This window comes from Pelodiscus sinensis, chromosome 2, assembly GCF_052426305.1.
Source record: "Pelodiscus sinensis isolate ZL-2025 chromosome 2, ASM5242630v1, whole genome shotgun sequence".
Taxonomy (NCBI): domain Eukaryota; kingdom Metazoa; phylum Chordata; order Testudines; family Trionychidae; genus Pelodiscus; species Pelodiscus sinensis.
In genome coordinates this window covers 130,584,324-130,601,152 of record NC_143053.1, presented here as the reverse complement: position 1 = coordinate 130,601,152, position 16,829 = coordinate 130,584,324, and positions in this window count along the sequence as shown.

The following is a 16,829-nucleotide window of genomic DNA, read 5'->3' as shown; positions in this document are numbered from 1 at the left end:
GGTCTCTTCCAGTTCTGATTCTATGATAAGGGGATGGTTGGATGAAATAACATGATCTTGGTAACTAATTGACCATTCATTTCCAGTTGGAAATAGGTCAATGGAGGGATGATAGGAGTTGCTATAGGGAACTTTCTGGGTGTCTGGCTGGTGAGTCTTGCCCACATGCTCAGGGTTTAGCTGATCGCCATATTTGGGGTCAGGAAGGAATTTTCCTCCAGGGTAGATTGGCAGAGGCCCTGGAGGTTTTTCGCCTTCCTCTGTAGCATTGGGCACAGATCACAGCTGAAGGACTCTCTGCATGTTGGGGCCTTCAAAGTATTGGAAGGCTTCAATATCTGAGACATAGGTGAGAGGATTATTCTAAGAGGGGTGGGCGAGATTCTGTGGCCTGCACTGTGCAGGGGGTCAGACTAGATGATCATAATGGTCCCTTCTGACCTTAAAGTCTATGGGTATGTCTACACTAGAAAGTTAGTTCGAACTAACGGACGTTAGTTCGAACTAACTTTCCTATGCGCTACACTAGCGCTCCGCTAGTTCGAATTTGAATCGAACTAGCGGAGCGCTTAGTTCGAACTAGGTAAACCTCATTTTACGAGGACTAACGCCTAGTTCGAACTAGCTAGTTCGAACTAAGGGCTGTGTAGCCCTTTAGTTCGAACTAGTGGGAGGCTAGCCCTCCCCAGGTTTCCCTGGTGGCCACTCTGGCCAACACCAGGGAAACTCTATGCCCCCCTCCCGGCCCCGGACCCCTTAAAGGGGCACGGGCTGGCTACGGTGCCCGTGCCAGGTGCAAGCCTGCCAGCACCCAGCTAGCAGACCCTGCACCTGGCACGGCACAGAGCCACCCACCCGATGCCCCCCAGCCCACCCCCTCTTGCCGGGACCAGGCTGGCGGCTCCCAGGAGCTTGCCCTGGACCGCAAGAGGCGGGCACCTTCCTGGGCTAGTGCGGACATCGTGGACCTCGTCCACGATCTCCGCACTAGGCACAGGAAAGTGGCCGTCTAGGGCAGGAGAGCTGCCAGCCTGGCCACCCAGGACCAGGTGTGCATGAAAATCAAGGGGGTCCACTGAGACCCCCGACACTGAGCCCTGAGCTTACAATGGCCGTACTGGGTCAGACCAAAGGTCCATCTAGCCCAGTAGCCTGTCTGCCAACAGCGGCCAACCCTAGGGACCCTGGAGGGGATGGACCGAAGACAATGACCAAGCCATTTGTCTCGTGCCATCCCTCTCCAGCCTTCCACAAACTTTGGGCAGGGACACCACTCCTACCCTCTGGCTAATAGGACTCCATGGACCCAACCTCCATCACTTTATCTCACTTCCCTTTCAACTCTGTTCTAGTTCTAGCCTTCACAGCCTCCTGCAGCAAGGAGTTCCACAGGTTAACTATTTGCTTTGTCAAGAACAACAACTTTCTCTTACTAGTTTCAAGCCTGCTTCCCATTCCTTTCCTTTGGTGTCCTCTAGTCCTTCTTTATGGGAACTCAGGAAGAACTTTTCTGAATGCACCCTCTCCACCCAACCCCTGCTTTTAGAGACCTCTATCCTGTCCCCCCTCCGTCTCCTCTTTTCTAAGCTGAACAGTCCCAGTCTCTGTAGCCTCTCTTCATCTGGGACCTGTTCCCAACCCCTGATCATGTTAGTTGCCCTCCCCTCTCCCAGCCTTTCTCTTCCCCTCTCCCACCTCCTTTTCCCAGTCTCCCCCAGTTTTGTTCAATAAAGACAGAGTCAATGTTGGAAGAAACGTTATCTTTATTTTGTACATCAATAAGAAGGGGGGCTAGGGAAGGGCAAGTGGAAGGAGGTGAGGGAGGAATGGGGTACGAGCCCCCGATGGGGAGGACTGGGCTGGCTCTGCGGGCTTCTGGGGGTGGAAGCTCTCCTGCAGCCCCCCAATTACTCCCTCTCCCCAGATGGCAGCCTGCGGCAAGTGCAGCCGGGCTGATGGCTGAGTGGTGTGATGTGCCCAGTGTGGGTAGTCCGGGCAATCCAAGCCAGAACTTCTTTGCAAGCGGGGCACCCCTTAGAACTGTGTGTCCGGGGTGGGGGTCGGGACCCTTTAAGCGCAGCCCTCGGCTAGCCTGAGACAGCATCTCCATGCTCTAAGTCCTCCTTTTATGCCCTGCCGGCACTGCTTCCGGCCATCATTAAGCCCTGTTCAGAGTCCACTCAATGTGGACTTACTAGTTCGAACTAGCAAAACGCTAGTTCGAACTAGTTTTTAGTTCTAGATGCGCTAGTTCGAACTAGCTTAGTTCGAATTAACTAATTCGAACTAAGTTAGTTCGAACTAGCGCTGTAGTGTAGACGTACCCCCTGAGACTGTGTGTGTTCAAATCAACATAGGTGCCAGCCTGACACTTCTTGCAGCCTCGAGCTTAGCTTATTTCCTTAATCGTTACTCAGAGTCAGAAACTTGCATATCCTGGTCAAAGCAGATCAAAGCTTAATGGCTATGCTGATCTTCTTATTGTTCCTTCTCTGCTCTGTATACAGACATCTCAGAGGGCAAGCAAGATTTTTTGAGATGGGGGGGGGGGGCTGCCTGGCTACAGGGGGATATTTAAATCCCCCGCGGATTTCCCTATGCTGACTTACCTGATTTGCCGGAATTTGTGGCCAGTCTAGACGTAGCCCAGGTGCCCCAGAGAGGGTGGACCAAAGACAATGATCAAGCGATTTGTCTCCTGCCATCCTTCTCCAGCCTCTGACAAACAGAGGCCAGGGACACCATTTCTATCCCCTGGCTAATAGCCTTTTATGGACCTAACCTCCATGAAATTATCTAGCTTCTCTTTAAACTCTGTTATAGTCCTAGCCTTCACAGACTCCTCCGGCAAGGAATTTCACAGGTTGAGTACATGCTGTGTGAAGAAAAGCTTTCTTTTATTAGTTTTAAACCTGATACCCATTAATTTCATTTGGTGTCCTCTAGTTCTTCTATTATGGGAACTAATAAATAACTTTTCTTTATCCGCCCTCTCCACACCACTCATGATTTTATAGACCTCTATCATATCCCCCCTCAGTCTCCTCTTTTCTAAACTGAAAAGTCCCAGTTGCTTTAACCTCTCTTCATATGGGACCCGTTCCAAACCCCTAATCATTTTAGTTGCCCTTTTCTGAACCCTCTCCAAGGCCAAAATATCATTTTTGAGGTGAGGAGACCACATCTGTACACAAAAAACAGGACTATGTAGCACTTTAAAGACTAACAAGATGGTTTATTAGGTGATGAGCTTTCATGGGCCAGACCCACTTCCTCAGATCAAATAGTGGAAGAAAATTGGCACAACCATATATACCAAAGGATACAATCATAAAAATGAACACATATGAAAAGAACAAATCAAATTTCAGAACAGAAGGGAGATGAGGGCGGGAGGTAAATGTCTGTGAGCTAATGATATTAGAGGTGATAATTGGGGAAGGTATTTTTGTAATGGGTAAGATAATTAGCGTCTTTGTTAAGACTTAGGTGTAAAGTGTCAAATTTAAGCATGAATGACAGTTCAGAGGATTGTATCCTTTGGTATATATGGTCATGCCAATATTCTTTCACTATTTGATCTGAGGAAGTGGGTCTGGCCCACGAAAGCTCATCACCTAATACACCACCTTGTTAGTCTTTAAAGTGCTACATAGTCCTGTATTTTGCTTCAGCTACACCAGACTAACACGGCTACATTTCTATCACTATTCAACTAAAACTGTTCTTGTTCCAGCTAAGCCTTAAAATCAGAGAAGTCTCCTTTTCCCTGGGGTTTTCACTTATCCTCCTGGATGTGCTACACCACCAAAAGATAAAGAAAATCCTAGTTTCCTTTTGTTTTATAAATACTACCTTTCCATGGACAATTACTTGGTCCACCCCGACTGATTGGGGTGGACATGTGATTTCCTAAAACCAACCACTGCTAAGACTTAAAGTACAAAAGAGGTATTTGCAGATGGTCATCTAAATATTGAGGGTAACACCCTTGATGGCTTGCATTTGCACATTTAAAACCATAAAGCATTCTGTATTTCATATATCTAAATATACACACACGAACGATACATACACCAAAATGAGATATACAGACCCAGTGAATTATGACATTAAGATTGATAGGTTGGATTTGTCCCAAGCATCTTTGAGTTATGCATATTTGTGTCCGTAAGTCCATTTCATAAAGCATAGGGGAGGGGTCCATCACACCTTCTCCCTGAAACTACTGCCCGAGGGTTGGACAGTGTCCATTGTGAAGTCAATGTATCCAGAAGTTCACCTGGGCTTTAGTTAGACTGCCATCCAGCACCACCATACTCTGTGCTGTCACACATGGCAATTTTTCCAAAGTTCTGGGCTCCTGTCCCCTATGGTCTGAAAACATTTTGGGGTGTAACAGTGCCCCCAGAATGTAGATAGCAATGTCTTTCTATGTATAAGTGTCTTGGCATTTAGTCACCATTGCCAAGAGATGGCATGCCTCAGTTTCCCCTTCCATACAGCAGTGCAGATTAGTTGTGCCTCTGCTGCTATGTCCAGTTCTAAGCCCATGCATAGTCATTATCTTAGAAGCTGCATGATCCTGCGATCCTTTTGCTCCTGTTCCCATCAAGCCCAAAGCTTTTCCAAAAGCTTAAGCATGTTAAGGTATGTCTACACTAGCCCCCTAGTTCGAACTAGGGTGGCTAATGTAGACATTCGAACTTGCAAATGAAGCCCGGGATTTAAATATCCTGGGCTTCATTTGCATGTTCCCAGGCGGGTGTCATTTTTAAATCCCCTTAGTTCGAACTGACTGCCCGCGGCTACACGCGGCAGTCAAAAGTTAATCCGAACTAATTCCGTAGTTTGGATTAACTGTTACACTTCATTGCAGGAGGAGTAACAGTTAATCCTAACTAAGGACTTAGTTTGGATTAACTTCTGACTGCCGCGTGTAGCCGCGGGCAGTTCGTTCGAACTAAGGGGGATTAAAAAATGGCATATCCACATGTGCATCTCATACCATGCTTTCTCTTTAGACCATTTTTGTTGCACAGTATCACCTCACCCCTTTAAAACCTCTATGGGTATGTCTACACTACCACCCTAGTTCGAACTAGGGTGGTTAATGTAGTCATACGAACTTGCAAATGAAGCCCGGGATTTGAATTTCCCGGGCTTCATTTGCATGTTGCCGGGCGCTGCCATTTTTAAATGTCCGCTAGTGCGGACTCCATGCCCGCGGCTACACGCGGCACGAACTAGGTAGTTCGGACAAGGCTTCCTATTCCGAACTATCTGTACACCTCGTTCCACGAGGCATACAGGTAGTTTGGAATAGGAAGCCTAGTCCCAATCCTCCTCCTCCTCTCAGCTCCTGGGCTGCTACCTCCTCCTACCTAAGTTCTGACCACAGTATTGAAAAAAGAAAAAGAAAAGGGTTGTATACCAACCAACACTGGTCCAGTATCTAAATCAGAGGACCTTTTCTTTTCCTTCCCGGACAGGTGTGCATCCAACAGGTTCTCCTCTTCCCATTCTCTTGCTGAGGTTGTCACATGAGTATAATCTCTGCTGTGCTCATGCTAATGGAAAATGCTACTCTCCTTGTTAATATCAGCATTGCTCTAGTCAGTTTCTCTGGGGAATCTTACTCAGCAATGGACTTTAGGAGAGTCTGACCACTTCTTCCAAGTCCCCTGTTCTCTCCTGTCTGGATTAATTGCCATAACTAGTCCACAGTCCTTCATGGGTGTTTACAGAACTATAGCTACAACAGATGCTTGTAACTAACAACTTAATTTAATATAAAAGCTGGATGTAAGAGCTAGTTAATAGGTTAAAATAGCTTATGGTTTAAAGCTGAAATGCACACAGCTTATAGGGCTTGGCCTACAACATTTTTATCTTAGTTAAATGAAGCCTTAGAATTTAGGATAAACTGGCATAAATGAATTAATAATTGTATGTCTTGAAAAATAACTGCTGAGTTCGGACAACAATGACTGAGAGTTCCGTGGACTTAACAAGATGACCATTGGTAGCTAGGGTGAAATGTTACAGACTTCCTAGGGCATGTCACTCTGATGATACAGAAACGTATGTGCTAAATTACCAGGTTTGTACCAGTGACCCATCAGGAAGAATCCTCTGATAATTTCAGGTGACTCTCCCCAAGTTCAGTCTTGATACATATTAATGATTTTTGCTGGGAGTATGCATAAATGATTATACTTAAGTCTGGCAGATGGCTGGAGGTTGTAGCTTTTTGATGGTCATTGTTTCCTGATACTCAACTGGAACCACTGTTTTCATATGGATATGTGAGGGTATGTCTACACGACAAAGATAGTTCGAACTAGCGACGCGCTTAGTTCGAACTAGGAAAACCTCATTTTACGAGGAGTAAGCCTAGTTTGAACTAGCTAGTTCGAATTAAGGGGTGTGTAGCCCCTTAATTCGAACTAGTGGGAGGCTAGCCCTCCCCAGCTTTCCCTGGTGGCCACTCTGGCCAACACCAGGGAAACTCGTATGCCCCCCTCCCGGCCCCGGACCCCTTAAAGGGGCACGGGCTGGCTACGGTGCCCATGCCAGGTGCAAGCCTGCCAGCACCCAGCCAGCAGACCCTGCACCTGGCACAGATCGAGCCACCCACCCGATGCCCCCCCGCCCTCTCCCTCTTCCTGGGACCAGGCTGGCGGCTCCCAGGAACTTGCCCGGGACCGCAAGAGGCGGGCACCCACCTGGGCTAGTGCAGACATCGTGGACCTCATCCACGACCTCCGCACTAGGCACAGGAAAGTGGCCGGCTAGGGCAGGAGAGCTGCCAGCCTGGCCACCCAGGAGCAAGTGTGCATGAAAATCAAGGTGGTCCACTGAGACCCCCGACCCTGAGCCCTGAGCTTACAAAGGCCGTCCTGGGTCAGAACAAAGGTCCATCTAGCCCAGTAGCCTGTCTGCCGACAGTGGCCAACCCTAGGGACCCTGGAGGGGATGGACCAAAGACAGTGACCAAGCCATTTGTCTCGTGCCATCCATCTCCAGCCTTCCACAAATCTTGGGCAGGGACACCATTTCTACACCCTGGCTAATACCACTTCATGGACCCAACCTCCATGATTTGATCTAACTTCTCTTTAAACTCTGTTCTAGTTCTAGCCTTCACAGCCTCCTGCAGCAAGGAGTTCCACAGGTTGACTCTTTGCTTTGTGAAGAACAACTTTCTGTTACTAGTTTGAAGCCTGCTACCCATTCCTTTCCTTTGGTGTCCTCTAGTCCTTCTATTATGGGAACTAATGGAAAACTTTTCTTTATGCACCCTCTCCACTCCACTCTTGCTTTAATAGACCTCTATCATATCCCTCCTCCATCTCCTCTCCTCTAAGCTGAAAAGTCCCAGTCTGTTTAGCCTCTCTTCATATGGGACCTGTTCCAAACCCCTGATCATTTTAGTTGCCCTCCCCTCTGCCAGCCTCTCTCTTCCCCTCTCCCACCTCTTTTTCCCAGTCTCCCCCAGTTTTGTTCAATAAAAACAGATTCTATTTTTGAACACATGTTTTCTTTATTTTGTACATCAGGAAGGGGGGGTAGGGAAGGGTAAGTGGAAGGAGGTGAGGGAGGAATGGGGTATGCGCCCCCGATGGGGAGGACTGGGCTGGCTCTGCAGGCTTCTTGGGGTGGAAGTTCTCCTGCAGCCCCCCGATTGTCCCCTCCCCCCGGATGGCAGCCTGTGGCAAGTGCAGCCGGGGTGATTGCCGAGTGCTGTGATGTGCCGAGTGTGGGCACTCAGGGCACGCAAAGCCAGGACTGCTTTGCAAGCGGGGAACCCTGAGAACTGTCTGTCCAGGGTGGGGTTTGGGACCCTTTAAGCACAGCCCTCGGCTAGCCTGAGACAGCATCTCCATGCTCTAAGTCCTCATCTGATGCCCTGCCTGCACTGCTTCCGGCCATCCTTAACCTCTGTTCAGGGTCCACTCTGTGTGGACATGGTAGTTCGAATTACAAAATACTAATTCGAACTAGTTTTTAAGTCTAGCTGCGCTAATTCGAATTAGCTTAGTTCAAACTAAGTTAGTTCGAATTAGCGCTGTAGAATTCATCTCTGAGAATTCATCTCTGACTAAAAACCATTAGGAAGTAACACAATTATTCAGATACAACAGGTATGACTTCAGCTATCAAAATTAGTTTCCAAATTGCCCCTACATACTAGCATAAGAATTCATTAGCTACTTTATCTGCTAGTGCAGAAGACGATAGTTTGGAAACATGTACCCAAAAACATTTTGGTTCTAAGCTTTAAGGTGTAATACACATAGACAAATATATTTTAGTTGTCTAATGACTAATTTTACAAGAAAAAAATTTGTTTTCAAATGCCACAATAATTTATAGTTATTGTCATAACACTTTAATCTCCCCTCTAAAAGAAAGATGGATGTTTATTTTTATAGAATCTCACTGTTATTCAGGAGACTTCATCTTGACAACCTCAAAATCCCCTTCTAGGGTTCTGTCTTTTCATTATTATTTCCACGGAATCCAGCTGTGTGTTTTGTCTGTAAAGCAACAACTTTACATTCATTTCATCGAGCATGGTCATATTCCATATGAGGTTAACTCATAGATAATTGGTTCATTTCCACTGATAAATATGCCAGATGATGATCATCTTACTCTTAAATAATGAAATTAGGATGTTATTTCAAATGTCATACTCTCATTGTAAAATCAATATTCCCATTAATAAACAGCCACAGTGCTGCAAGACATTAATATGTCTCTATGTTGTATGAGCTGTTCAGACATATTTTCTCCAAAGTTCAATAGTACAAAACTTAATCTTTCAAAGAAGGGGAAGAACAGAACTCTTTACTTGTATAGACACAGACTTTATCTCCTCTTCCACTATATAAATCAACTGACTAATTATTTAGGGAATGTGTAAGCAGTTCCTGGCAGAAATTTAAATTTTAAATTTTCAACAAGTGATAGATTATTTCAAAATGGGCTTGTTTATTAACATCACATTTTTTGCAAGATAGGCAGTTGTAAGGATTTGGGAGTGGTTGGTTAGGCCTCACAGTTAGTCAGAAGCCTAGAGATACAGCACCAAACTAAAAGTACCAAACTACAGGACAGAGCTGGAGAAAGCATCTGGTATAGGAATACGGAATTGGAGCAAGGAAGCAAAGCAGGATCCAAGAAGAGATTGCTCTCAGGCAAGGAAAACAGAAACAACATGGAAGAAGAGCTTTGGAGTCAGGTAAGTATCATAGAATCATAGAGCTGGAAGAGACCTCAGAAGGTCATCAAGTCCAGCCCCCTGCTCTAGGCAGGACCAATCCCAACTCAATAAACCCAGCCAGGGCTTTGTCAAGCCGAGACTTAAACACCTCTAGGGATGGAGACTCCACTACTTCCCTAGGTAACCCATTCCAGTGCTTCACCACTCTCCTAGTGAAATAGTTTTTCCTAATATCCAACCTGGACCTCTCCCACCACAACTTGAGACCATTGCTCCTTGTTCTGCCATCTGTCACTACTGAGAACAGCCTCTCTCCATCCTCTTTGGAACCTCCCTTCAGGAAGTTGAAGGCTGCTAACAAATCCCCCATCACTCTTCGCTTCTGCAGACTGAACAGACCCAACTCCCTCAGCCTCTCCTCATAAGTCATATGCTCCAGCCCCCTAATCATTTTGGTTGCCCTACGCTGGACACTCTCCAATGCGTCCACATCCTTTTTGTAGTGGGGGGCCCAGAACTGGACACAATACTTCAGATGTGGCCTCACCAGAGCCGAATAAAGAGGAATAATGATATCTCTGGATCTACTGGCAATGTTCCTCTTAATGCAACCTAATATGCCATTAGCCTTTTTGGCTACAAGGGCACACTGTTGACTCATATCCAGCTTCTCATCCACTGTAACCCCCAGGTCCTTTTCTGCAGAACTACTACTTAACTGGTTGGTCCCCAGCTTGTAACTATGCTTGGGATTCTTCCGTCCCAAGTGCAGGACTCTGCACTTGTCCTTGTTGAACCTCATCAGATTTCTTATGACCCAATCCTCCAATTTGTCTAAGTCACTCTGCACCCTATCTCTGCCCGCAAGCATATCTACCTCTCCCCCTAGCTTAGTGTCATCCGCAAACTTGCTGAGGGTGCAATCCATCCCCTCATCCAGGTCATTAATAAAGATATTGAACAAAACCGGTCCTAGAACCGAACCTTGGGGCACTCCGCTAGAAACCGACCGCCATCTTGACATCGAGCTGTTGATCACTACCCGCTGGGCCCAGCCTTCTAGCCATCTTTCTATCCATCTTACCGTCCATTTATCCAGTCCACATTCCCTTAACTTGCTGGCAAGAATATTGTGGGAGACCGTATCAAAAGCCTTGCTAAAGTCAAGGTATATAACATCCACTGACTTTCCCGCATCCACCGAGCCAGTTACCTCATCATAGAAGCTAATCAGATTGGTCAGGCACAACTTGCCCTTTGTGAATCCATGTTGACTATTCCTAATCACTTTCCTCTCTTCCAAATGCTTCAAAATGGATTCCTTAAGGATCCCTTCCATGATTTTTCCAGGAACCGAGGTAAGACTGACTGGCCTATAGTTCCCTGGATCGTCCTTTTTCCCTTTTTTGAAGATGGGCACTACATTTGCCTTTTTCCAATCATCCGGGATTTCTCCCGATCTTCACGACTTTTCAAAGATAATAGCCAAAGGCTCCTCAATGACATTTTCCAACTCCCTCAGTACCCTCGGATGCATTAAGTCCGGACCCATGGATTTGTGTATGTTTAGCTTTTCTAAATAGTTCCTAACCTGTTCTTGACCCACCACGGGTTGTCCATCTTCATCCCATCTTGCGTCACTTAGCGCAGAAGTCCAGGAGCCGACCTTGTCCGTGAATACTGAGGCAAAGAAAGCATTGAGTATTTCAGCTTTCCCCACATCCTCTGTCACTAGATTACCTCCTTCATCCATTAGGGGCCGCATACCCTCTCTGATCTCCTTCTTCTTGTTAACATGCCTGTAGAAACCTTTCTTGTTATCCTTCACATCCTTAGCCAGTTGCAATTCCACCTGCGCTTTCGCCTTCCTGATAACCCCCCAGCACTCTCAAGCTATACATTTAAACCCCTCGCTGGTCATTTGTCCAAGTTTCCACATTTTGTAAGCTTCCTTTTTGTGCTTAAGTTCACCAAGGATCTCCCCTGTAAGCCAATCCGGTCTCCTACCATGTTTGCCTCCTTTGCTACACGTCGGGATGGTAGCCAGAGTCCATAGTAGTAGCCATCTAGAAATTCACCTCATTCACCTTCCTGTGCATAAGTCTGGCTTAAATAGTTAATTCCAGCTAGTCATTGAAGCTGGATGCCCTACTCAATCAGGAGCTTTGTAGATAGGGCTGTTTTGAGTAAAAACTTCACTAGGCCTCTGCTCCACAGCTTCTGGTTAGCTGCCCTGTTTCAGTGACAGTTTGAGCACTGCCTTTTGACTGGTAATACACACAGGAATACAACAAGCTGTATTTAGCCTGTATTTTATCTTCCAGTTTTGCTTTTGTTTTATTGTTTTTCTGTGACAGAATTATTAATAATGTATTTGCTAATGCCAACTATGTGCCAGGCCACTTATAAAATATGACCGTTTTCTACATGAAACAGTTTATAATTTTAGTAGACAATATATAAAAAAAATTTAAGAAGAGGAATGATGAAAGTAATTTAATTAAGGCAAGATTGAGCAGCTGCCTTTTTAGTTTCACAGCTTTATATATATGTGTACAACATTTTCAGTAGGAAAAAGCATCTTTCAGTTACCACTTCACTAACGTGGAACTGTGACTCCACTCTTATCTGATTCCCAGGACAGAGGAGTTCTCCAACTTTTTTCTCTTCAAATCTAAATGTCCCATATTTCTGAGCAGTTAATCTTCTCACTGAAGAAGCCCTTGATCATCCTTCCAGATAAACAAAGCCACATGCTGCTCCCATCATAACTGCTGTCTGACCCTGAGTTTCAAAACAAAACAAAACAAAACAAAACAGTGGCTTTACTACAAAGCATCAAAAGATGTTGCCAGGAACCCAGTGGAGATGTGCATGCTCTCTCTGCAACACTCCTAGCCTGAGAACAAAGGCAGGAGTCTCAGATTTCAAGCCTCTTTGTGGCTTGCAGAGCCACGCCTTCATTTTAATTGCTACACCAGCTTCAAATATTTGTTTCTAAGCAACATTACTTTCCTGCAGGCAACATTATAAATCTATCATATATGTTTCTTATGGTTCCAATCGAAGGATAAATTTTACAGACAAAGTTTTCATTTTAAATGATCACAATGGGAAATTAATGAATAACATGGGAACAAGAGATTAAGTATTAATTATTTCTGGTAGTGGTTTCTCCATAAAATGTTCATGAGTAATATGCAGTGCCTACCAATATTAAATTTAATAATGAACTCTGATTGTCAATTAGATGTCTTTAAGTTTAACCAACCAAAGTTTCAGCATTCACTAGCAGCAAACTGATCAATTAAATAAAATAGTATAGTGTTAATTTAAGTATTGGTGTCTTCAGTGGCTTTAAATATTTGCCATGTCTAGGGAAGGATATATGAAGGAGTAATAGTTTTGTCAGGTTACTATCTAGAAAGTTTTAAAGTACTTGTACATTATATCTTCTCTGACCAATATGTCAAAATCAGCTTGACAGACCCTGCAAAATTACAGCTAGAAGGAATGCTGAATCTAAGGCATATAATATACTTTAAACTGCATTTGCTGATTATCCATTTATTTTCCTTTTTGTATTTTTAAAAACTGTTGTTTGTAGTTTCCATGCTGTCAAAAAATGAGGACAAATAATGTTGGTAAGGACACATTGTGCTGTATCTCTGTATCTCTGCCTTTTAATGTTTATTCTACGTATTCACAATTTGGTTTTGTCTGTCATGGATAAGTACAGATTTTTTTTAAATTAAGGATTATGGGTAAAATTCAGACACGTCATTGACAAAACATCCATTGACTTCAATGGAGTCAGAATTTTACCTGAGAAATCTGTAGTTAGCAATCATAACAGAGTGACCAAATCACAATGTATGACAAAACATTATTTAGTACTGCCAACAGAAAGAAAAGATAAATGCAGTGAGCAACCAAGATTTGCTAATAACACAAAATTATTGCTTTGGAGTAGAGCTAAACATCAATTCATATAGGAATGGTGGGGTGAAGAATTCTGTCTCACTGAATCCCACTCCTGTAGAAGCAGGATTAATTCTTCTTTTTTCATTCCAAGCTAGGTAATGCATCTTGCTAGGAAAATATTAACAGTCGAGTCAATTACATTTTAAAGAAAAGATTCTTCTGTACCTTGTCTCATTGTCATTACTCACTGCATCTTTATATCTGAGATATGTTCTTTCTTTCTTTCTTTCTTTCTTTCTTTCTTTCTTTCTTTCTTTCTTTCTTTCTTTCTTTCTTTCTTTCTTTCTTTCTTTCTTTCTTTCTTTCTTTCTTTCTTTCTTTCTTTCCAAAGATTGTTCAGTTACTTTTGGGTACTGAAAAAATGGGGATGGAAGTAATTAAAATAAGTTATTGCAGATAGATGAAAATGTATCTATATACAGGTTGAAATACTCTAATCCGGCACCCTCATGACCTGGCCAGTGCCTAACCAGACAATTTGCCAGATTATGAGAGGTCAACATTGTCTGGCAGCATTTATAACACTATCACTGCTTACTGGACTTTTAGAAGACATTTAACAGTAAATTAGAGCTAAATAGTAGCATAGAACATGGAGAGCCAGGGCTGGTGACTAAACAAACTTTTATGGTACTGCGGGAAACTTGGCCACACCCATAAGCGGACATGCAGCTAACTAAAAACATGCCAGACCACAAATATTGTCGGACTAGAGAGCTTCAACCTGTGGTATAGAAATGTACATCTGTTTGTCTGTCAGAGAGTCCATGTGTTCAGAAATTCCTCCTGAACAGTAAGATCTGAACGACCAAATCTGGTATGCAGCTTCCCCTTATCCTAACTTAACGCAAGGTCAGGATTTGGTTGTGCCAGGAAAATGGGATGTCCCTGGAATGAGATTGTTTTCCATAACACAGAAAAGAAGGAGGCTGCTAGCAGGGACAGTTATACTGCAGGATGACCACAGGGTTGTGGCCACACAAGTGAGCAGCTGGCGGAAGGGCTCTGTATGTTGCCAGCTAGGCCACCAACCACAGGTAAGGTTCCCGGGATGGTACTGAGCAGGGATCCCCCACTCCCTGAGTTTCCCTTGCTGTGGGCCCCCAGACCCACAGCATGGGACTGTCCTTATAAATCATGGGGTCCTAGAAAACTGATGGTCCCACACAGGTTCTACCAGATACTTCTGACCAGGTACTTCCTTCCCCCTCTCCCCACACAGCTCCTGCAGGGGGTCTTAGGCTCTCCCCACAGCTTACTGGGACCCAAAGACTTCCCTGGGGCCAGAGAAGAACTGCAGAAGCTGGGGGCAGGGAGCCTTCTGCTGGCTGACAGCAGCACATGCAGCAGTGGGCAGGGAGAAGCCCTGCAACAGCCTTGGCATACAAGTGCACAGAGCTGTGTAGGGGTACCTGAACATGCAGCGCAGCCTCCACCACCTCTGCTGGCCCCAAGGAGCCACAGCCAGCTGACCAGCATGGCCCCTGCCATGGCCCCGGGGAGCTGCCCCAGAAGAGTAGTGTGACCTCAGGTGCTCCGGGGAGCCCCTGCCAGTGCCCTGGCAGCACCCCCTTCTTTCTGTAGGTGGCCCCAAGAGCCCACCACTGCACAGATAGCGCTGTCCCCACTGCTGAGAGTGGCCCCAATGAGTCCCAAATACCTCCCAGCCTCCTGCCCTGAGCCCCTCCTCACCCCCAAGCCCTCATTCCTGCACCCGCCAGTCCCAGGAGATGCTGGCAGGTGGGCTGGGCAACCCCCACCTCCCCAGGCTAGCCCCAGACTCAGGTAATGCTGGATAAATCTTCTAGTATGGGATAAATGTTGCTTTCAACATTCCCTGAAGTTTTTTCCAAGTATCTTAGGCCTCAGTTCTTTAAAGATTTCCATTTTTATAACTGTAGGAAAGCTTCCCTTTGATTATTACTCTTGCAGCTATTGATTGTCAGGATCTCTCCACTGTATTCTAATATTTCAGAAGCAATACCGAGGGTTTTTCTTCTTAAAAATCCTCATTTTAGGAATAACTTTTGAACCACCAGACAGCAGTAAAGTCAGTAGGCTAAAGTTTCTCATTGTGAAGAATGAGTTAAGTGCACAACAACAGGGATAAGATTACAGTGACAGACTGAGAGCACACAATGAGTAGTAGAAAAAATAAAAAACAAAACAAAATACAATCAGCGTGGAAGATGCTTTAACTGAAATTTATACAATGAGATAGCTAAAAAGATTGAATTCCTCAGAAAGAGTTTCACAAACTCTCTATAGGGTGTGTCTACACTGTAGGGCTTAACTCGAAATAAACTATGGAAATTGAGCTATATCAATTTGAAATTGAAATTGGGAGCATCTACACAGCACTTATTTCAAAATAGAACACTCTTCCTCTGACCTCCCTTCCTCCTCGTACAATGATGGTTACAGGAGTTGGAGTAAGAAGTCCTCCAGCTTTACAGTATTTAGACATTATTTCAAAATAATGTTGCTGGGTAGATGTCCATTGATACCTCTGAAATTTACACACATATAACACAGGCCCTTATTCTGCTTCCACTCATGTTAGGAAGAATCCCTGCATCTACTTTACATGTTTGTGTTTGCGACTTCTGATCCAGATAATCATGAGTGAACATGTATTGTATTTATCTTCTCTGATTCCTGTACAGCACAGCTAGCATACTATTTATGCACTAGCAAGCAGTATGGGGCTGATGTCTTTCCTTACTTTGTATGCAGCACTTTAGTCCTGAAGGCAGGCCAATTAAAATTAATGGAGTTATTTTGAATAAGGTTTGGAAATATGTTGATGTGTAAGCATCCAAGCAACATTTATTGTTCCCTATTGTTAAGCCAAATAAGTATGCTTGGGAAAATTGGCTAAATTGGGAAGTATTTTAATCGAGACAAGCAGCATGCTTGTCTGTCTGAAGACAGCAAGTCAGTAGTCTTTTATAGACTGAGGAAATGGATGATACTTAATTGGCAAGGCACATTTGCATGATCATAGCTGTTGAATATTTATTCTTGTACTATTATAATTGAAATCCTACAGAGTACAAAGAATAAAGAGCCTTGTTCTTACAGATCAGTATGTAGCAACATAGGTCAGTCATATAGTAGTTACTGATGATAATGAAAGGTAGCAAATACATAACTTAGATTTTACATGGTCCAATAGATTAATTAAGTATTCAGAATAAAATTAAGTAATTTAGTAGGAAGCCCATTTTACAGATGCCCATATGAAGACCCAGAGAAGTGCTGTTGGGGATTATTTAAGGGATTGCTTTATCCATCAGAGTAAAGGGTATATTAAATGATTTTATTAGTGATTAAATACTAAAGCTAAAATTAAGCTTCTGATAAACCCAATTGTTGTACATAAAATGCAGTACTAAAATATTACTTTTACTAAACACAATATAAAATACATGTAATCCAAAGTGAAATCATTTTTTCCTTGTCTTGTGAAGAATATTGAAGTTCATGGTACTGCCTTTTTAGACTTTCTATTAATGTCATACTAAGGTTAGGTCAGGTAGAAAAAGGTTTAAAAACGTATTTAAAAGGTGAAAATCTTAGGACGTCTCTGCCCCTGAAAGTTAATTTGGCA